Source organism: Zingiber officinale, chromosome 3A (genome assembly GCF_018446385.1).
Source record: "Zingiber officinale cultivar Zhangliang chromosome 3A, Zo_v1.1, whole genome shotgun sequence".
In the NCBI taxonomy this organism is placed as follows: Eukaryota; Viridiplantae; Streptophyta; class Magnoliopsida; order Zingiberales; family Zingiberaceae; genus Zingiber; species Zingiber officinale.
In genome coordinates this window covers 153526205-153550069 of record NC_055990.1, presented here as the reverse complement: position 1 = coordinate 153550069, position 23865 = coordinate 153526205, and positions in this window count along the sequence as shown.

The following is a 23865-nucleotide window of genomic DNA, read 5'->3' as shown; positions in this document are numbered from 1 at the left end:
TTCGACTTAGAAGTAGAAACATTTTCAGCAAAATGGATTTGAGAATTATGACGAAATAGCCCTTCTGTCGCTTGAAGTTCTGTCAGTAGTTCTGCCAATGAATAAATCCTTTTATTCATATTGTAGTTCACGCGAAACTGCTCAAAACTTTTGGGTAGCGATTGGAGAATAATATCGACCTGGGTTTCCCCATCGATTTCAGCTCCAAGGTTTTGTATCTCATTCAAGTAATCCATCATTTTGAGGATATGATCCCTTACGGGTATCCCCTCTGTCATGGTGGCTGTCATTAAGTTTCTCATAGCCAGTTGCCTAGTACCCCAGCAGCCCGATTCTGGTATCCGAAGAGATCCTTGAGATTGCTCATCATGTCATAGGCAGTTGGCATGTCCTGATGCTAATGTTGCAGCACATTTGACATTGAAGCCAAAATGTAACTGATCCGGCGGTAAGGACAGGGGACCCCCTTTGAGGGAAGCCAATGTCATGTGGAGGTAAAAAGTCAAAAGGGTCAGCCTGAGGGCCAGCCGATCGGAGAAGAGGACCCGATGGGAAGTCGGGTTTCCAACGCTCATGATGAACAGGGTTGCCAGGCCAAGCGGGTAGCCCGCTCGGCCGAGGCGTAAAGCATCAATGCTGTGAAGGAACAGTCTCAGCCGAGCACCCGGTCGGACCGATACCTACGCCCGGTCGGACTGATGCCTCCCGAGCGGATGGACGCTCAGCTCGGGGAAAAAGGAGACAAGGACAAGGGGACATTGGGGAACATCTTCTGACAACAGGCATGTTCGACGACCAGGCCATACGCAGAATCGTACGACGGAAGGTTCTGCTATCCCATCAGAGGGGTGCTCGGACTGTAGCAGTATGGTGTCAGGCATGTTTCTCTGGTAAGCCCATACTACGGTATGGTAAAGGACACGTGTACGCCTCGACAGGTGTGCACAAGCCTCCCTAGAGCTCTATATAAGAGCCCACAAACTTCACCGGAGGTACGTAATCTCGCATCTTTGGAGCCACTTCCTCGTTTTCCTCTTGCTTGACTTGAGCGTCGGAGGGTCATAGCCGGGAACCCCTTCCCGGCCTGACTTCTTTGCAGGTTCACCAGAGATCCGTACGGCCGGTCAGAGATCCACATCATCAGTTAGAAGAGCGCCACGTGTCCAGCGTCCATCGATTCAGCATTCGGACAAGATCAAATTGGCGCCGTCTGTGGGAACGCACCTGCATCTGAGCGGAAGCGATGGACGAAGCTGGATGACCGCTGATCCGGTGGTAAAAGCCCGGGACCCCCTAACGAGGGGTCAACGCCACGTGGAGGTCAAAAGGCCAGGTGGTCCGCCGACCGTACTCATGATAAAAGGGCAAGCCGATCGGTCTGCTAGTAAACATCTGATAGTAAAAAGCGCCCCGACAGGGATCGGGGTTCCGACGCTCAATGAAACAGTAAGTAGTGGCCGAGCGGAAGGCCTAAGAGAAGGCAGGACGTAATGGGCGCCCGCCCGGCCGGCGCAGGGAATTAGGGCCGTCCGAACGGCGCTCTTCGTCGAGCCGGCCGGATGGACGTCCTGGCTGGCGGTGGGTAAATAGGGACAGGAACATCTGCTGACAGCCGTCAAGTCGTATGGCTAAGCCATACTCCTAGTCTGACAACGGGGTGTCCTGTTGTCCCATCGAAGGCGCGATGGGACTGTTGCAGTATGGCGTCAGGTAAGCTTTCTAACAAACACATACCGAGGTATGGGCTGCGGACACGTACGCGCCTCGGTAGGCATGTAGAAGCTCTTTCACCGCTCTATATAAAGAGCTGCAGACTTCGCCGGAGGTACCCGTTCTACAAGCGTTGGAGCCACTTTTTCCACCACCACTTGCTTACCAGACTTGAGCGTCGGAGGGTCGCCGCTGGGAACCCCTTCCTGGCCCGACTTCTGTGCAGGTTCGCCGGAGCTTCGTGAGACTAGCCGGAGATCTACATCGGCGACCCGGAGAGTGCCACGTGCCCAGTGTCCGTTGATTCAGCGTTCAGACAGGATCAATTTGACGCCGTCTGTGGGAACGCTCCTGCATCCGATCGGAAGCAATGGACGAGGCTGGACGACAACACATGGTGACGCTTTCGAACGAGGAACTCGACGCTTTGATCGAGATAAGGGCCGCCAAGCTCGTGGAGCAAAAACAGAAAGCCACAGCCGAGCGACCGGAGCAGCAAGCAACATCAGCGTCTGGTGGTCGAGCGGAAGCACCACCGGCCACCGTTGCCTTTCATCGAGCCCTATTCCGTACCCTTGAAGCCGTACCAGCTCATATAGATAGGGGATCTTCTTTGGATGAGATACCTAGACGAGATGACAGAAAGGGGAAAGCCCCCCGAGCGGACGCATCACCCGAGAGGATTAATCGCCAATTTTCAGAGGCTATTCTGAGAGATCCTCTGCCGAAGCACTATGTGCCTCCGACGATCGGCGAGTATAATGGGACAACTGACCCAGATGTTCATCTGGGTAAGTTTGATAACACAGCTACTCTCCATCAATACACAGATGGAGTAAAGTGCCGAGTTTTTCTTACCACCCTCTCGGGATCGGCTCAACGGTGGTTTCGGAGGTTGCCGGACGGTTCTATCACCAGCTTCAAGGACTTCCGAACCGCCTTCCTCCACCATTTTGCGAGCAGTCGATGCTATCAGAAAACGAGCGTGAGCCTGTTCGCCATCAAACAAGAAGCCCGTGAATCGCTCCGAGCTTACATCCAGCGGTTCAATAAAGTGGCGATGGATATTCCAACGGCCACTTCGGAAACCATGATGAATGCCTTCACACAAGGCCTGGTGGATGGGGATTTTTTCCGATCACTCATCCGAAAGCCGCCCCGAGATTACGATCACATGCTACACCGGGCTAACGAATACATCAATGTGGAAGAAGCGCAAGCGGCCAGGAAAAAGGAAACTCCAGCCGAGCGGGCTCCTCCGGCTGAGCGGAAACCGCACGCCGCTCATCAACCGCCTAGAGGACCAAGGGCCGAAGCAATCCGATCCCCCCACGCTAGGTCCCATGTGCAAGAGGTAGCTGCCGCCCGGCCCAAGCCAAAGAAGAGATGGACCCCGATGTTCTGCTCCTTCCACCGGACGGATACGCACAACACAAGAGATTGTCGAAGTCTTCCCTTCGTGGCTCATCCTGTGCCCCAGAATGTCGGACGACGGTCTCCCTCAGTCGACAAGCGACAGAGAACTCATGGAGCCGATCGGACGCGAGCTGATAGGCCACAGCAACAAACTCCCGATCGGCATCGTTCTCCAAGGCAGGAGAATCGCCGAGCGTCCAGAGAACGGTCTCGACCGTCCGCTCGGAAAGAGGAAAATAGAAGCAATACTTCCCGAGGCGAGATCAACGTTATTGCTGGCGGGCCGACCGGAGGAGACTCCAATCGAGCTAGAAAGGCGAGCGTCCGGCAGCTCCAGATTCATGCGGTCGGCTGTATCCGAGAACGAGCGGAAGGACCCGAAATTAGTTTCGGGCCCGGGGACTTGGAAGGAGTTGAAGTACCTCACGACGATGCTCTGCTCATCAAAGCGGTAATAGTCAATTACACTATTCACCACGTATTTGTTGACACAGGGAGCTCAGTCAACATCATATTCAAGAAGGCGTTCGATCAGCTGCAAATTGATCGAGCCGAGCTGTTGCCCATGACAACTCCGCTCTACGGGTTTACGGGTAACGAAGTTCAGCCGGTCGGACAGATCCGGCTGGCTACCTCGCTGGGAGAAGAGCCGCTCAGGAGGACAAGGACAACAAACTTCGTGGTGGTCGACTCTCCCTCGTCCTACAATGTCATTTTGGGACGACCGACGCTCAGCGAATTCCGAGCGGTCGTCTCAACCTTCCATCAGAAGATCAAGTTCCCCGTGGAGGACAAAGTGGGAGAAGTACGGGGAGATCAGCTAGCAGCTCGGCGATGCTACATCGAGATGGTCCGAGCAGAAGCCAATTCCGCTCGGAAGGCGCCCCGGATCGAGGTAAACGCCATCACCGAAAAGCCACCCTCTTTAATTTATGAAGAAAAAGAGGAAGTGCAGATTCACCCAACCCGATCGGAGGCCACGACTTTTATTGCGTCCGATCTGGAGGAGAAGCAGAAAGAGGAGCTGATCCAATGCCTCCGAAGAAATCATGATGTCTTCGTCTGGTCGACACATGAGCTGCCCGGAATTTCGCCGAGCATAGCGCAGCACGAGTTGCATGTCCGACCGGACGCTCGGCCAGTAAAGCAAAGAAAAGGGACTTCAGCCACGAGCGTAATTCCATCATCCGAGCAGGTGGAAAAACTCGGAGGCCGCCATATCGTGAGGTGGTCCCGGTTCGGGCGAACGTAGTATTGGTCTCCAAGCCGGGCAACAAATGGAGAGTATGCATATATTTCAGGGATTTCAACAAAGCTTGCCCGAAAGATTTTTATCCTCTGCCCCGGATAGATCAGCTGGTGGACTCTACGGCCGGCTGCGAATTAATCTGTATGCTCGACGCCTACCAAGGCTATCACCAAGTGCCGCTCGCCCGTGAAGATCAAGAAAAAGTCAGCTTCGTGACGGCCGACGGCACTTATTGCTATAATGTGATGCCGTTCGGATTGAAGAATGCGGGGGCCACATATCAGCGCTTGATGAATAAAGTATTCAGAGAGCAGATCGGGCGGAATCTAGAAGTTTATGTGGACGACATTCTCATTAAGTCCGTCCGAGCGGCCGATCTCTTCAAGGACATGGAAGAAACCTTCCGAACGCTACGCAAATATGGAGTCAAGCTAAATCCCCAGAAGTGCCTGTTCGGAGCAAAAGGAGGGCGATTCTTGGGGTACATAGTGACCGAGCGGGGCATCGAAGCAAACCCCAGCAAGGTGAAAGCTCTGCAAGATATGCCGCCTCCAAGAAATACAAGGGAAGTGCAGCGTTTGACCGGTCGGATAACTGCTTTGTCCAGATTCATCTCCAAAACTGCCGACCGGAGCCTCCCTTTCTTCAAAATCTTGCGCAAGGCCACTAAGTTTCACTGGGATGAAGAATGAGATCGGGCGTTCGAAGACTTGAAGGCATATCTGAACTCCCTCCCTGTATTAGCCAAGCCGACTGCGGCTGGCTTTCGCTCTGGTCCTCGCCGCTCGGCGTCTTCGTCCATACTTCCTGGCGCATACGATCATTGTCAAAACCAATAGCCCGCTCGGACGTGTTCTACTAAATCCAGAGGCATCCGGACGGCTCATCAAATGGACGACCGAGTTAAGTGAATTTGATATCCAATACCAGCCCCGCTCGGCGATCAAAGCACAATCCTTGGCCGATTTTGTGACTGAGGTGCAAAGGCCGGAGCCGGAAGCTATGTGGAGAATATATGTGGATGGGTCGTCCACTCGGCTCGGAAGCGGGATTGGAATATTGTTACTCTCCCCTCAAGAAGAGAAGATGCACTTATCCGTCCGGCTGGATTATAAAGCTACCAACAATAAAGCAGAGTATGAGGCCCTCATAGCCGGCTTGCAGGCAGCTCGGCATGTGGGAGCCGGTCGGGTAACGCTTCACTCGGATTCGCAGTTGGCCGCTCAGCAGCTCTCTGGTACCTTCGAAATCAATAATGCTCGGCTCAAGCTCTACGTTGAAGCCTTCGAGAAGCTCAAAGCTGATTTTAGAGAAGTTGTTGTCCAGAAGATACCCAGAGCAGAAAATCAAGCAGCCGATGAGTTAGCCAAACTCGCAAGCTCAATAACGTCGGTCGCCATTCAGCAGCCAATTGAAAAAGTACTGTTGGTGGCGCACGTCGACCGGATGGAAGGCCTCACATTTCCAAGCGACTGGCGGACACCCATCATAGAGTTCCTCCGCTCGGGTGTCACACCATCCAATGAGTATGAAGCCCAGCTGCTAAAGAGGAGAGCCGGTCAGTTCACACTCATCGGCGATCAGCTTTACAAAAAGGCTTTCTCACGCCCGTTGTTGAAATGCGTGAGCTCGGAGGACTCGGCTTACATCCTCCAAGAAGTACATCAAGGATCGTGCGGGGGGCATCCGGGCGGACGATCGTTGGCCAAGAGGATCCTCTTGGCCGGGTACTTTTGGCCGACTTTACAAGCAGACGCCGCTCGGACCGTGTCGACGTGCCTCTCGTGTCAAAAATACCATAACTTCAACCACCGACCGGCAGAGGAAATGAAGGCATCAACAGTTTCATGTCCGTTCGATCAATGGGGAATGAATATTGTCGGTCCATTTCCGATGGCGACCGGGCAGCGGAAATTTTTGCTAGTGGCGGTTGATTATTTTTCCAAGTGGGTGGAGGCCGAGCCGCTAGCCAAGATCACAGAACAGATGGTCAAAAAATTTATCTGGCAACATATCATCTGTCGGTTCGGCATCCCTCGTCGATTGGTTTCCGATAATGGGCGGCAATTCACAGGGAAGATGCTAGAGAATTGGTGCAAAAGCTACGGCATCGAGCAACACTTCACGTCTGTGGCTTATCCCCAGAGCAACGGTCGGGAAATTCTTCGTATTCTGCGCGCTCGGCTCGACCATTTGGGAGGAAGTTGGCCGGATGAAGTGCCGGGCGTCTTATGGGCCATCCGAACGACGCCAAAGGAAGGGACGGGCGTCACGCCGTTCCATTTGGTGTATGGCGGCGAGGTGGTCATTCCGGTCGAAGTCGGCGTTGAGTCCGTCCGGATCCAGAGCTATGGTGATGGCAACGCCGAACGGAGGAACATGGAGCTGGATTTGGTCGACGAGGAGCGAGCCAAGGCGTCCGTTCGGCTGATGGCATACCGGCAGCGGATGAAGCAAAACTACAACCACCGTGTAATCCCCAGATCATTCCAGGTCGGCGATCTCGTCTGGAAGAAAGTCAAGCCGGTCGGCGACGTCGACAAGCTTGAAGCTCCTTGGGCGGGTCCCTTCAAGGTTATCGAAAAGCTCCGCTCGGGCGCTTACTATCTGGAAGATGAAGACGGGCGTCAACTGGACCGGTCGTGGAGCGGGAATCATCTCCAGCCTTATCGGGCTGGGTTAAAGGTGCACTAATGTAACTTATTTTTGCGTATATTTTGGTCGCCCGTACCCTTGTAATGCAGGAAGCAAAATTAATTCAATGGATGGCCAATGGGTTAGCCGAGCGGCCTATCTCCCTAATGTATGGTAGCCGAGCCAAGCGCTCGAGAACGAAGGCCCCGAGCCATTCGACCGGAGGTATAATATCCGAGCCAAGCGCTCGAGGCCGAAGGCCCCAAGCCGTTCTGCCAAAGGCATGATATTCGAGCCAAGCGCTCGACGAAGAAGACCCCGAGCCGTTCGACCGGGAGTATGTTATCCGAGTTGGGAGAAAGATATCGTTTCTGAGCGACTGTAGTGAAGTTAGCCTTAAAAAGGCCGTCGAGCTCCGACGTTAAATATCGAGAGACGAGCCGGCGTCTATAAACGTCCGAGCGGAAGACCGTCGAGCTCCGACGTTAAATATCGAGAGACGAGCCGGCGTCTATAAACGTCCGAGCGGAAGACCGTCGAGCTCCGACGTTAAATATCGAGAGACGAGCCGGCGTCTATAAACGTCCGAACGGAAGACCGTCGAGCTCGGACGTTAAATATCGAGAGCCGAGCCGGCGTCTATAAACGTCCGAGCGGAAGACCGTCGAGCTCCGACGCTAAATATCGAGAGACGAGCCGGCGTCTATAAACAGCCGAGCGGAAGACCGTCGAGCTCCGACGTTAAATATCGAGAGACGAGCCGGCGTCTATAAACGGCCGAGCGGAAGACCGTTGAGCTCCGATGTTAAATATCGAGAGACGAGCCGGCGTCTATAAGAAGACCGTCGAGCCGGACGTTAAATATCGAGACGAGCCGGCGTCTTAAACGTCCGAGGCGAAGACCGCCGAGCTCCGACGTTAAATATCGAGACGAGCCGGCGTCTATAAACGGCGGCGCGGAAGGCCGCCGAGCTCCGACGTTAAATATCGAGAGACGAGCCAGCGTCTATAAACGTCCGAGCGGAAGACCGTCGAGCTCCGACGTTAAATATCGAGAGACGAGCCGGCGTCTATAAACGTCCGAGCGGAAGACCGTCGAGCTCCGACGTTAAATATCGAGAGACGAGCCGGCGTCTATAAACGTCCGAGCGGAAGATCGTCGAGCTCCGACGTTAAATATCGAGAGATGAGTCGGCGTCTATAAACGTCCGAGCGGCTCGCATTGCGAAAATCTAGCGAAAACCCCTTTGAGGTAAGGCGCGAAGTAAGAGATGGTTAATCAGAATTAAAATAGCGAGTAAGTGAACAAGTGACGTTCGCGCGCCGAGCGGCTGCTTAATTGCATAGCGAAAGGCGTTATTGAAGGCAGGCGGCTTGGGTCCACGTTAAAGCGTGGAGCCGACCGGAGGAGTTTTAAAGAACACTTTAGTTATGACGAGAGAAAAATTTCTTGCCAAAACAAAAGTGGAAGGAAAGGAAAAGATTATCTATTAAGCACAGGGCTAACTAAAAAAGTTACAGCAAAAATAAGTTTGGCCGAACGGCGGGGATACAAAAAAGTTCATAAGAAACACTCCTCATGCGTTGAAATCAAAAAGAGCATCAGGGATGGCGCCCATCACGGTCGCGAGGTCCTCGGGAGGGATGGTCAGCTCGGCGGGCAGGTGGCCTTTGGCCTTTAAGTGATCCACAGCTGCTTTGATCGCCTCTTCAAAGGTGAGGGAGATCTTGTCAGTAAATTTCTCCCCAAAGGCATCCGAGCGGACGAATGCCTTCCTCACCTCGTCGGAGCGAGCCGACTCCCCCTCTTGATACTCTTTGAGCTCGGCGTGGGCAGCGTCGCTGGCAGCTTGGAGATCCTTCAATTCTACATCAAATCTTTGAAGATCGGTCGAACGGCTCTCCTTCTCGGTGGCCAGAAGAGCATCCAGATCCTTGATGCGTTGCTCTAGCCCTCTGATCTCCACCTTCATTCAGTCCATGTCATCAATGGCCTGGCGCTTCCGGGTGATCGCCGTCTTGATCTCCTTATCTCGTTGTTTGACCATTGCTTCGAGCCGAACGACCTTGCTCGCCAGATCGGAAGCCCGTTTCCGTTCGGCTTCCAGTAATTTTTTGGCCTTCTCCAGAGCGACCGTCGACTGTTGGCTGTCCCCCGCGGCCTTGAGTTTTTTCAATTCATCCTCCAGCTCGGCCAATCGATTGCTAACAGCAATCTGCTCCACCCAGTTCTACGAGCAAAAGTGGACAGGTTAAAAACTTAATTCAAATACACGAACAAGGAAAAAGAGCATACCCCGGTGGCCTGTTGAAGGTTGCTGTCGCCGAGCTGCCCGGGAGTCATTGCTTTTATTCGGCGCCGAGCGTCTTCCCAAGCTTTTGCAAGAGGGCCCGTCAAGGTGATCTGCTGCTCGGGGACCACTGGCCGATCAGCAGCAGCCATATATTCCTCTGAGGGGAGGCGCAGGACGGTTTTAATTAAATTCTGGCCGCTCGGCTCACCCTGAGAGGCATCGGCCTTACCAGATGACCCACCGGTGGACGAGGAAGGAAGCTCGCCCAAATGCCTGATACGGCGCAAAGTTCTGGAAGGGCTGGATGGCGGCACCTCAGAGCTTGCCCTCGGAGAACCATGTGGGGTCGGGGTACTCTCTAGGGAAACCATCCCGGACAACACCGGGGCATCCGCGCCCCGCTCGGGCTGTGGCTCATCAAGTGGAATTGAGGCAGATGCGGATTCCGGTCGTCGGCGCTTCCGAGTGACTAGCGGAACATCATCGGCTGAACGGACCTCCCCCTCGGCTTGGGTAGAAGGTTCTGTGCCGCCCGCTGCCTCGTCATGAGCGGTAGTGGCTGCTAAGGCTTCAGGGGCATCCTGACTCCCCTCGCCTAATTCGCCGGTCGGATCGGCTGGATCAAGGCCCCGCTCGGCGACCTCCTTGTTCTTTACCGCCTCAATCTGAGCGGCTTTCAATTTGAGCTTCTCGGTCGCCTTAGCACGCCACATAACTTCAGCTGCAGAAACAAAGATTAAATCAATTAGAACAAAAGAAAAAGGAGGGATGAGAATCGCTTACTCATGCTGCAGGGCAGATCGGCTGGGGTGGAAGACAGGTCGAATATGTACATTACTCCTGGGAGGAGCAGCTTATCAATGTGATAGTGCTGACCCACCAACCGCTCGGCCGCATGAAGGTAGGCCGCATCGCCTCTAAATTTGCCGAGCTCCACGCAAGATCGCAGATCACCATTTGGTGCGAAAAGTTGGCACGCCGAAGCGCACATAGAAAAGTGTTCCTTCCAATGTTTGTTGGAGCTCGGCATATTATCAAAAGGACGAATCCTAGATTGGAAAATAAAGGTACCCCACTCGGCTTGCTTGGGATAAAAAAAGTAGTGAAAAATCTTAGGGTCGAGGGGGATGTTGTTCAGTTTAAAAAGGACTATCACTCCGCTCAACAGCCTAATGGAGTTAGGGACTACCTGGCCGAGCAGAATGCGAAAATAATTTCAGATTTGTAAGAAGAACTTGTGGGGTGGAAAGCGTAGCCCGGCCAAAAATTAGTCTCGGAAGAATAAAACGGTGTCGGGCGGCGGTTCATGAGGCCGATCGGTCGGTGAGGCTAACACTATTTGGTGGTCGGTCGGCAAATCATAGGTTCGAGTGACGCGCAAGGCGTCCTCCTCGTCGAACCGGCTTTCCATGGTCGAATACCAAAGACCCGGAGCACCGCCGGTCGGCTGTGAGGTGTTGGTCATGGTATAAGGCTAGGAGGGACGTGCGATGGAAGGAGGGAGAAATAAAAACAGGGAAAGAATGCGGGATGATGAAAGAAATAGCTAATAGAGAGAAAAAAGGAGAGGCGGCAAGGAAGAGGAATCCTTACGGGCAAAGAAGATGATCGAAGGGGGCTGTAGGGTCGCCGGAGAGCTGGAACCCAAGGTCGCCGGAGAAGAAAGGAGCAGCGAAATGTCGGGAGAAGATGAGGCCGAAATGCGGCGGAAAGCGGAAGTCGGCACTTTATAAGGGCGGCCGCTATTAATTTCAGCCCTCCGATCCAGGTCGCCGATATCGAGGTCGTCATCTAGCCGTTCATTTCAAATGGTGGCTGTCCCATCGGAAGTGACGCCACCGCCATACGCTGACAAACGCACGATCGCCACGTGTCAGCAGGATACTGGCCGCATTTAATGAGCTCCCCTTACCGTGCGCAGCGCACGTGACGGGTAGTAGGGGAGAGCATCGGACATGGATTCCAAGAGAACACAAGGCACGGATAAGATACCGCCGAACGGATGAGTATCCCTATGCCTGGCCGAGCGGCCTAATGCAGTGATCATTGCTCAGTCAGATCGGTAGTCCAGTCAGTCGGACTTCACCTCCTTCGACTAGACTCGAGGGGAAGGCAAGTGTAAAAGCCCGGGACCCCTAACGAGGGGTCAACGCCACGTGGAGGTCAAAGTGGTCCAGTGACCGGACTCATGATAAAAGGGCAAGCCGATCGGCCCGCCCATTAGTAAAAAGCGCCCGGTCCGACGCTCAATGAAACAGTAAGTAGTGGCCGAGCGGAAGGCCTAAGAGAAGGCAGACGACGGGCGCGCCGGGCGCAAAGGAATTAGGGCCGTCCGAACGCGCGCTCACGAGCCCGATGGACGCCCCGGTGGCCGGGCGGTAATAGGGACGGAACATCTATTGACACCAAGTCGTATGGCTAAGCCATACCCTAGTCCGACAATGGTGTCTCTGTCCCATCGAACGCCGATGGGATCGCTGAAGTATGGCGTCGTAAGCTTTCTGACAAACACATACCGAGGTATGGGCTGCGGACACGTACGCGCCTCGGTAGGCGTGTAGAAGCTCTTTCACCGCTCTATATAAAGAGCTGCAGACTTCGCCGGAGGTACGCGTTCTACAAGCTTTGGAGCCACTTTTTCCACCACCACTTGCTTACCTGACTTGAGCGTCGGAGGGTCACTGCCGGGAACCCATTCCCGGCCCGACTTCTGTGCAGGTTCGCCAGAGCTTCGTGAGACTAGCCGGAGATCTACATCGGCGACCCGGAGAGCGCCGTGTGCCCAGCGTCCATTGATTCAGCGTTCAGACAGGATCAACCGCACACCGTGATGCTCTCCCAGGAGGAGCTAGACGCTCTAATCGAGGCAAGAGCAGCTAAGCTCGTGGAGCAACAAAAACAGAAGGTGCAAGCCGAGCAACTAGAACTAAAAGCAAAGTCAGCGTCAGGAGGCCGAGCAGCAGCAGAGTTCCGACCGGAGAACATCTCAGCATGGGGCCGAGATAAAGATCCGATCGGCATTCAAGGGGAAGCACCTTACCGGGCGGGGTGAAAGGTGCGCCAATGTAATGTATGTTGTATGCTTTCCGTTCGGCTGTATACTTGAAATGCAGGAGTAAAAAAAAGCGGAAAATTAGCGCAAGTATAGGGAATCGTCAGCCGAATCGGAAGAACCGTCGAGCTCCAACGTTAAATATCGAGAGTCGCACCGGCGACTATAGACCCTCCGGTCGGAATAATCGTCGAGCTCCGACGTTAAAAATCGAGAGTCGCGCCGGCGACTATAAACCCTCCGACCAGAAGACCGTCGAGCTCTGACGTTAAAAATCAAGAGTCGCGCCGGCGACTATAAACCCTCCAGCCGGAAGACCGTCGAGCTCCGACGTTAAAAATCGAAAGTCGCACCGGCGACTATAAACCCTCCGGTCGGAAGAATCGTCAAGCTCCGACATTAAAAATCGAGAGTCGCGCCGGCGACTATAAACCCTCCGGCCAAAAGACCGTCGAGCTCCGACGTTAAAAATCGAGAGTCACACCGGCGACTATAAACCCTCCGGCCGGAAGACCGTCGAGCTCCGACGTTAAAAATTGAGAGTCGCACCGGCGACTATAAACCCTCTGGCCGGAAGACCGTCGAGCTCCGACGTTAAATATCGAGAGTCGTACCGGCGACTATAAACCCTCCGGTCGGAAGAACCGTCAAGCTCCGACGTTAAAAATCGAGAGTCGCGCCGGCGACTATAAACCCTCCGGTCGGAAGAACCGTCGAGCTCCGACGTTAAATATCGAGAGTCGTACCGGCAACTATAAACCCTCCGGTCGGAAAAACCGTCGAGCTCCGACGTTAAATATTGAGAGTCGTACCGGCGACTATAAACCCTCTGGTCGGAATAATCGTCGAGCTCCGACGTTAAATATCGAGAGTTGCACCGGCGACTATAAACCCTCCGGTCGGAATAACCGTCGAGCTCCGACGTTAAATATCGAGAGTCGCACCGGCGACTATAAACACTCCGGTCGGAATAACCGTCGAGCTCCGACGTTAAATATAGAGAGTCGCACCGGCGACTATAAACCCTCCAGTCGGAAGACCGTCAAGCTCCGACGTTAAATATCGAGAGTCAAACCGGCAACTATAAACCCTCCGGTCGAAGTGAAAGACGCTTGAAGATAAGCGGCAAAGGAAAGTAGTGACAAGTCATATGCCACCTACGTCCGCTCGGGGGGCCAAGTTGGCCGAGTTGTGTGTCATACGCCCCGACCAGTCACCCACAAGCATGCAAAGTAAAAACGAAGTTGCACAAAGATAAATTTTTCATGGAAATTAAAGAAATCAAGACCGAGCGGCCGAATTACAAAAAGGGAAGTTTTTTGGCCGAACGGCCGAAATACATAAAGACTTCTACTCCAAAAAATCATAAAGGTCCTTAGGAATATTGCTGAGGAGCGTCGCATAGTCTTGAGCCGAGATGCTGGCGGAGTCCAGAAGCTGACCATTGGACTTTAGATAGTCCGTTGTAGCGGTGATGGCCAGCTCAAAGGCATTATACATCTGCTCGCATACTTTTCTGAAAATTCGGTCGAGCGGATGTGCTTTAGCCTCAGGGCTGCGACTCGGTCGGGTTCCGCCTCTTGATATTCCCTGAAGGCAACTTGAGAAGCTTCGAGAGACTCCTGCAAAGTCTTCAGGTCATCCTTATGTTTAGTCGCCTCGGTCGAGCGGCTCGCCTTCTCGCCATCCAGCTGCTCCATCAGCTCTTTCACCCGTTGCTCCAGGCCCCGAGCCTCGACATTCTTCTTCTCCAGGTCGGCAATGGTCGTCTTCTTCCGGTCGGTGGACAGACTTATCTTCCGATCGAGCGTCTTCACCTATCTTTCAAGTTCTCCCAGAGTGTAGGCCTGATCGGCCGTCTTCTTTTGCTCAGCCGCCAGCAGATCTTGGGTCTTTTTGAGCTCTTTCTGCAGCTCGACGTATGAAGGACCCTGGGAGGGCGCGCCGCCCGAACTCCTTAACCTTTTTAACTCTGCGTCCACCATGGCCAGGCGGTTGGAGACGGCGATCTCTTCTACCCATCTCTGACATAAACAAGATCATTAATAGCCGATCGGAGAAAGTGCGTAGAAGACTTCAAAGAAAACATACTTACCCCAGTGGCCTGCTGCATATGGCTATTGGCCAGATTGCTGAGCGGAATCATTGCGACACGTGCCCGAGCGTCGGCCCACATTTCGGCTAGGGGCCCCTTCATGGTGATCATATGCTCGGGCACGGTTGGCCGATCGGACTCGGACATCAGCTCTTCGGTGGGGAGATGCAGGGAGACCCTGATGGTACGATGCCGGCCGGGAGTCGTCTGGGCGGAAGCTGGGGAAGGATCGGAGGCCGGTGCAGACAACTGGGACAAAATGGCCGAGCGTTGGACTCGGCGGGGAGAAGGCGAAAGGGCGCTGACAGGCACGGCCTCGAGGGGGGCCGCGGGCGCGTCTAGTTGGGAAGGGGTCCGATCGGACGAGATCGCCTCCACCACTGGGGCTTTGCCGCGAGAATCGGCGGTGGTCCGTTCGGACGGCTGGACCGCGGAAGTCGCCAATCAAAGTGGTGTCTCCGCTCAGCGCCTCTTTTGTCGAAGAGGGTGCTCTTCCTCCTGAGCGGAGCTTTCCTCCCGGACGGAAGGACCTCGGCTAGAAGTGGCTCCACCGGCCACACGGAGAGAAGCCTGAGCGACCGACTCTTCATCTCGCTCTCTCCTTCGTTAGAGCCGACCGGGGTGATGCCCAGTTGCTCCATCTCTTTGGCAGCTGCGGCCTCGAGCGCCGCCGCTTTCCTCTTCAAAATTCCGGCCATCACGGACTCCATGACAATGTTCGCTGCAAAGGAAAAAGGAGAAAATCAGTTAGCAATCAAAGCGAATGCACAAGTAAAATTTTTACCAAAGCCACTCGGGAGGGGGGTCCTGATCGGACTCAGGCCAAATATGTACATCACCCCTTCAGGCAAGAACTTATTGATGTCAAAATTCAGACCGGCTAGCATGTTGGCAGCGTGAAGATAGTCCGGTCGGGTCTTGAACCTCTTAAGCTCAGGGGAGATTGGCGGTCCGACCTGCCACTGGGTTCGGAAAGCGGCCCGTTCGGGAAGACGCAGATAGAAGTAATACTCTTTCCAATGTTTATTGGAAGAGGGCAGTTTATTAAAGAAGACTAAACCGGGCTGAGCCTAGAACATGTAAGTACCCAGCTCGGACTGTTTAGGGTAATAAAAATAATAAAAGACCTCCGGTCGGAGGGGAATGTTGTGGATTTTGAACAAGACAACAACGCTGCATAGAAGGCGGAAGGTGTTAGGGACTAAGCTTCCGAGCGGAATGCCGAAAAAATTACAAATTTCTACGATGAAGGGATGGATTGGAAAGCGCAGACCGGCTATGAACTGGTCGCGGAAAACACAGAAAGCTCCGCGCGGCGGTTTGTGTGGCCGAGTGGAGGGGGAGGGTAAGATAATTTCAAAATCAGAGGGGATGTCAAAATTGTCCATCAGAATATCGGCGTCGCGCCGATCGAAGCGCGACTCCATGGTAGTATACCACGGGCCGAGGGCTTGGTCTTGAGGCTGAGAGGAACTAGCCATTGTCCGAACAGAAGAAACCACAAAAGGCGAGGAAAGCCAAACGATAGAAGGAAGAAGATGACAAACAATGCAGTGACCAGAGAGCGAGAACTCGACAAAAAGCACGAGAGTAACAGAGAAAGGGGTAAGGACCTTACAAAGAAGACGAAGATCAAAGGAAGAGTGTGAAAGGTCGCCGGAAGAAGCAGCAACAAGATCACCGGAGCAGGAACGGCAAGGAAAGCTGCTGGGCACGCGAAAGCACAAATGCGGCGAGGAGGGGGAGAATGCGAAGGCTTTATAGGGTTGAGCCCGAGCGGCCTCCACCGTCGGATGCAGGTCACGGGAACCGAAGCACGCATCTGGCCGTCCATTTCAAACCGCCTCGGTCTCATCGCCCGCGACGCCGCCGCCGTACGATGACGGCAGCAGCACCACGTGGCATTCGACCACTGGAGGGCATTTAATGAGCACCTTCATGAGGCGTAGAGCGCATGCCCGGCCTTAATGTCGAAGATTGGCGCAAATTTCGAAGAGATCCGAGGAATGTTGGCGTTGACTGAAGCCGTAGCTACGCCCACACAAGTCGAGCGGAGGATGGTTTCTTAAAAGCGCCACTCGGCACTACGGGCGTCCAGTCAGTCGGACTAATCGCCTCCTTCGACTAGACTTGAAAGGGAGGCAAGTGATCCGGCGGTAAGGATAGGGGACCCCCTTTGAGGGAAGCCAATGACATGTGGAGGTAAAAAGTCAAAAGGGTCAGCCTGAGGGCCAGCCGATCGGAGAAGAGGACCCGACGGGAAGTCGGGTTTCCGACGCTCATGATGAACAGGGTTGCCAGGCCGAGCGGGTAGCCCGCTCGGCCGAGGCGTAAAGCATCAATGCTATGAAGGAACAGTCTCAGCCGAGCACCCGGTCGGACCGATACCTACGCCCGGTCGGATTGATGCCTGCCGAGCGGATGGACGCTCGGCTCGGGGAAAAAGGAGACAAGGACAAGGGGACATTGGGGAACATCTTCTGACAACAGGTATGTTCGACGACCAGGCCATACGTAGAATCGTACGACGGAAGGTTCTGCTGTCCCATCAGAGGGGTGCTCGGACTGTAGCAGTATGGTGTCAGGCATGTTTCTCTGGTAAGCCCATACTACGGTATGGTAAAGGACACGTGTACGGCTCGACAGGTGTGCACAAGCCTCCCTAGAGCTCTATATAAGAGCCCACAAACTTCACCGGAGGTACGCAATCTCGCATCTTTGGAGCCACTTCCTCGTTTTCCTCTTGCCTAACTTGAGCATCGGAGGGTCGTCGCCGGGAACCCCTTCCCGGCCTGACTTCTTTGCAGGTTCACCGGAGATCCGTACGGCCGGTCAGAGATCCACATCATCGGTTGGAAGAGCGTCACGTGCCCAGCGTCCATCGATTCAGCGTTCGGACAGGATCAGTAACACCGCGCTATCTCATCTGCCTTGACCCATTTCCTATGATGCTCAATCTCCTCTTCACTAGAATTGCTATTAGGTATATTAGGACAAACCTCCATCAGTACAAACTTATAGCCTTCAGCAGTTAGGACAATGTCCAGGTTTCTTTTCCAATCTATGTAATTGGAACCAGTAAACTTTTTCTCTTTCGGAATAATAGCAAGTGAGTTGAAAGTCATCCTAAGAATCACAAAATAAGTTTTGGTTAAAACTTAAGAATTTAGAATTGTTGATTGCTACTCGAAAAACCTAGAGGTTCCACTGTATAAAAATTTTGTACAAAGGTCTGAACCTTTTCCTAGCTACCATGTGTTCTTTTAAATTAAATTTTGGATCGCCTGCGGAACTTAACACGTTTGATCCAAAACTTAATCTATTCGTTCTTTTAGGTTTTGACTTGGGTCTCCTGCGGAACTTAACACGTTCGACCCAAATCACCTTAAGTTATTAATTCCATTAAATATTAATTTCCATAATCGGTTCCCAGTACTGACGTGGCGAGGCACATGGCCTTCTTGGATATGGGAGCAACCACCACTGACTAGACAAAACCTTTTATAGAAAGCTAATATTTAATTTCCTAAAATAACTTTAGGTTAACCGAAAAGAACAATCAAATCACAAGGAAAAGAAAAAACAAAAGAACACAACATCGAAAAACATATTCGAAATTCTAGAATCGTAAGCCTCTTGTATTTGGTATTATTTCCAAAAATAACTAGTATGATGCGGAAAGAAAAATTACTAGTTATACCTTTTAGAAAGACCTCTTGATCTTCTACCGTATTCCTCTTCTAACCTCGAACGTTGTGTGGGCAACGTTCTTCCGAGATGAGAAACCACCAATCACCTTCTTCTTCCTTGCAAGTTTCGGCCATCAAAACATCTTCTAGGATGAAGAGGTTCGGCCACCACCACCATGCTCCAAGGGATGCTAGAAACGAGGCTTGCTTTCTCTCCTTCTTCTCCTTCCTTGATCCGGCCACTAACAAAAGCTCCACCAAGAGATAAGTTTCGGCCAACAAGAGGAGAAGAGAGAAATAGGGTCGGCCACACCACCAAGGAAAAGAGGGAGAAAAATATAATAGAGTCGTTAGCCTTGAAGCCTCCTCTACCCCCTCTTTTATAATACTTGATCCTGGCAAATAAGGAAAATTTAATAAAAATTTCCTTAATTCTTTTTCCATTGAAAAGGAAAAATTATTTAATTAAAATAATTTTCTTTCTCAATTTTATTTGGCCGGCCACATAAAAGCTACAAACAAGGAGAGTTTTAATTAATTAAAACTTCCTAATTTGTCTCCAGAAATTTATAAAATTTCTTCAATAATTTAATCCCTTCATGATTGGTTTATAAAAAGGAAATTTAATAAATTAAAATCTTTCTTTTAAACATGTGGATAAAAAGAAAGTTATCTCTAAAAATTAAAATCTCTTTTAATCTACAAATAAGGAAAGATATCAAATCTTTTCTCAATCTTTTGTAGAAACTAATAAAAGAGAATTATTAATTTTAAACTTTCTTTAAATCATGAACATGGTTAAAAGAAAAGTTTTCTTAAAATTTAAAATCCTCCTTTAATCAACAAATAAGGAAAGATTTCAAATTTTAAACTCTCTTTAAACATGTAGATGATTTACAAATAAGGAAAGTTTTCCAAAATTAAAACCATCCTTTTAAACTACAAATAAGGAAAGAGATTAATCTCTTCTCTTAATCTTTGTAGAAAACTATAAAAGGAAATTTTAATTTTAAACTCTCTTTAAAATCATGATATCCACATAAGAAATAATTTTAATAAAATCATTTTTAATATTCTAGTGGCCACCTAAGCTTGGGACCCAAGCTTGGCCGACCACCTTAACTTGGCTCATCCACTTGGTCTTGGCCGCCCTAGCTTGGGTTCCAAGCTACCTTGGCCGACCCCATTGGATGGGTAAGAAGGTGGGTATGCGTGGGTATAAATCTCTATATACTAGAGGCTACGATAGGGACCGAGAGGAGGAATTTTTTGTCTCCGATGAAATTAAGCATCCTGTTCGCCTTAACACACAACTTAATTTCATCAATAATAATTCATTCCACTAAAGAACTATTATTGAACTACCGCACCAATCCCAAATTACATTTGGGCTCCTTATTATGAGTGTGTTAGTCTCCCTGTGTTTAAGATAACAAATGTCCACTAATTAAGTAAGTTACTGACAACTCGCTTAATTAATATCTAGCTCCAAGAGTAGTACCACTCAACTTTATCATCATGTCGGACTAAGTCCACCTGCAGGGTTTAACATGACAATCCTTATGAGCTCCTCTTGGGGACATTCTCAACCTAGATCACTAGGACATCTATAATCAACAACACACACTATAAGTGATATCATTTCCCAACTTATCGGGCTTATTGATTTATCGAACTAAATCTCACCCATTGATAAATTAAAGAAATAAATATTAAATATATGTGCTTGTTATTATATTAGGATTAAGAGCACACACTTCCATAATAACTGAGGTCTTTGTTCCTTTATAAAGTCAGTATAAAAGGAACGACCTCAAATGGTCCTACTCAATACACTTTAAGTGTACTAGTGTAATTATATAGTTAAGATAAACTAATACCTAATTACACTACGACCTTCCAATGGTTTGTTCCTTTCCATCTTGGTCGTGAGCTACTGTTTATAATTTATAAGGAACCGATAACATGATCTTCTGTATGTGACACCACACACCATGTTATCTACAATATAAATTAATTGAGCAACTACATTTATCATAAATGTAGACATTTGACCAATGTGATTCTTATTTCTAGATAAATGTTTATACCAAAAGCTAGGCTTTTAGTATACACTCTAACAATCTCCCACTTATACTAAAAGACTAAGCTGCCATATCTGCTGCCATACATCTGATTCCCAACCCTTCAACATGTCCATCAAAAGCTCTTGCCTTAAGGACCTTAGTGAAAGGATCTATAGGTCATCACCTGATGCAATCTAGGCAGTAACAACTTCTCCTCGTTTATACGATTTGTGGTACTTGCGCTCTATTGTGTTTACTTGCCTTATAGACTTATGGTTTCTTCGAGTTTGCTACTGCACCAACATTATTACAATAAATTGTAACAATCTTTGGACAAACCAGAAATCATATCTAAGTCTATCTTGAGGTTATTGAGTCATTCAGCTTTTATGGCTACCTCAGAGGCTTGCCATATACTAAGCTTCTATGGTGGAGTCCAGAAAAACACCTATGCTTATCACTCTTCCATAGTTATGACTTTACCTCCTAAAGTAAACACAAAACCCCGAGGTTGACTTATTATTATCCCTATCCGATTGGAAGCCAAAATCCATGCAACCCACTAGGACCAAATTAACTGCCTTGTAAGCTAGCATATAATCTCTAGTGCCTCTAAGGTACTTCAATATATGCTTTACTGCAGTTCACTGTCCTTGTCCAGGGTTACTTTGATATATGCTAACTATGCCCTTGGCAAAACAGATTTCTGATCTCGTGCATAGCATATATTAGGCTTCGATAGCCGAAGAATCTTTATTTCCTTTATCTCCTTTGATGTCTACAAAGACATATCTTTAGATAAAGTTACTCCATCCTGAAAAAGTAAGAAACCTTTCTTGGAGTTTTGCATGCTTAAAACGAGCAAGGATTTTTCCGATGTATGAAGCTTGGAATAAGTAAAATATTCTTTTCTTGTGATCCCTTATTACTTTGATCTCAAGAATATATACATTCTCCCAAGTCCTTTATATCGAATTATTTGGACAACCATACCCTTTACTTGACAACATTTTGATATTGTTTCCAACTACCAAAATGTTATCTACGATAGTACAAGAAATACCACCACGCCTCCACACCTTTTGTATACACAAGACTTATCCAGTTACTAAATGAATCCAAAGGTCCGGATTACTTTGATAAACCGGATGTTCCAAGACCTGAAGCTTTGTATCATCATAGACTGATTGATCTTGCACACAAGATGCTCTTAGCCCTTTGCAATGAACCTTTCGTTGCTTTATATGGATGCTTTCTTCAAGACTTCCATTAAGGAATGTTGTCTTGACATCCACTTACCAAATAGATAAAAGAATCCGGAGACTAGCATGGCTACCAGTGAAAAAGTTTCCTTTTCATCTAGCCTTACTTTGAAAGTTTCTACCTTCCGTCTATCCTCTTTCCTATTATAGACCTTTTATACCCAAAAGCTTTTACACCATTTGGTGGTTCTACAAGCTTCCAGATTTTAGAATACATATATTCTAATTCTGTTATTCATTACTCTTTGCCAAGATATTACATCTTTATCTTGGAGTGCTTCCTCATATGTTTGGAGATCAGTTCATGTCCTCCAGGGATCGAGTCCAAAACTCTCCCAAAACATGAATCTTTTAGGTTGCCTAACAACCCTTCCACTACGAAGACACTTCTGCAATTGTGTATCATTTGTGATACGTGTTGCGCTTGTGGTATCTCATCTTGTACAATTGGTACTAGATTAGACATGTCTTTATTATTTCCTTAAGAACAAGTTTTCTTATGGGCACATGGTTTATTACATAGTCCTTTTTCTAAAATTGGTCATTAATGCTAACAATGACCTTCTAATTTTTAAGACTATAAACCTACTTTCATTTCTAGGATAACCCACAAACAAGTGAATTCTGTCCAACTTATCATTGTCTCTTCAAAGATATGTGCTGGACTCATCGAATCCAAATATGCTTCAAAATAAGCTTACGCCTATTCAAGAATTCTATATGAGTAGAGAGTTCGACTTTGGAAGGTACTATGTTCACTTCCGTTTCCAGAGTATATCCTTAAAATGAATTTGGTAAAATAACTCATCATCAATCTACTTATTTCCATAAGAGTCCTATACCTTCTTTCTACTACACCATTCGTAGAGGTGTACCAGGTGCAGCTAGTTTGGATTGAATCCCTACTTCGATAAGTGACTCCTAAATTCTCCCAAGAGGTACTGCCACTATGATTTCACCATAGTGTCTTTTACTTTCGTTTCTCCACATCAGCCTAGTACTCTTTGAACTAATCAAAGTACTTAGTCTCATGGCACATTAAGTAAATTTATTTGTATCTTGAATAGTTGTCTATAAATAGACGAAATATTCAATACTACCTCTTGTCCGGATAGTCATAGGATCACAAATCAGAATGAACCAATTTCAACATATCTTTGACTCCATACCCCTTAGACTTGAAAGCTTCTTGGTTATTTTTCCTTCTAAGTAAGACTCGCAGGTTGGAAAGATTTCCACTACTAATGAACACAAAAGTTCATCAGCTACCAATGAATCATACTCAAGTTAATATAACCTAGCCTTAGATGCCAAAGATATAATTGGTTCATTTCCGAATGTTACTTTCTCTTAAAGTTAGAAGATGTGTTACTAATTTCCATTTGTTACATCGTGAGAGTTATTAGATTTATAAATTGCCAACCAACGTACCAGAACAGATAACTTCCCTCTTTTTCTTAATAACAACTTTGTTATTAAAAGAGGCAGAATATCAATTCTTCAATAGTTTAGAAACCGAAAACTAGTTCTTTCTAAACTTGGTGCGTAAAACAATTACTCAAAATCCATGTTTTATTCTTATCAAAAGATAAACATCTCCCACCGCAACAACTACCATTTTTACAAGAGTGCCCATGTGGACGGTGTTTTAATTTTCATTTAGTTGGTGGTGGAACCCTCAATGAATTATGGACATAATTAATGGCATCTGTCTACACTCCAGTTCTCGTAGATAACACCACTAAACATGTTTCAACTAATGAATTAAATACACCTATGTTGTTCTTAGTTTTAAGAAGACAGTCTACCTTAATGTCCAAGTCCTATTTCCAATCATTACAATTGGGACTACTAAGCCTTTTCTATAGTATGACTACTAGGGGATTGACAAATATTTAAATCCTAAGAATCACAAAAATATTTGGTCAAGATCAACTCCTTAAAATCCCTATGAATTTTGTATGCCACGATAGTGTGGACGATACAAATCGAAGAGGAGATTTTATTCATTAATTTTATTATCTCATCAACTTTACTTTATGACGAATAAAATTAATAGTAGATCTGTCTTTGATCAAATATTTGGTCAAAAACTTTTGAATTTAAAAAATATTGATTCCTCAAACAATATTATTTAAATTCACCAACACATCAAACACCGTGAATTTTGCATGCCACGTTAGTGTGGACGTATACAAATTCAACATTTGTAAAAGGAGGGTTTTAACCCATTAATTTTATTATCTTGTCAACCTAACTTTTTGACAAATAAAATTAATAGTTGGTATCATTTGGTCACACAAATAATAGCAGTGACTCTGATGGGGAGGATACTATTAGATGTGTCTAAGTGTATACCATTACTTGACACTAAGTCCATTAATAAGATTATGCCCCT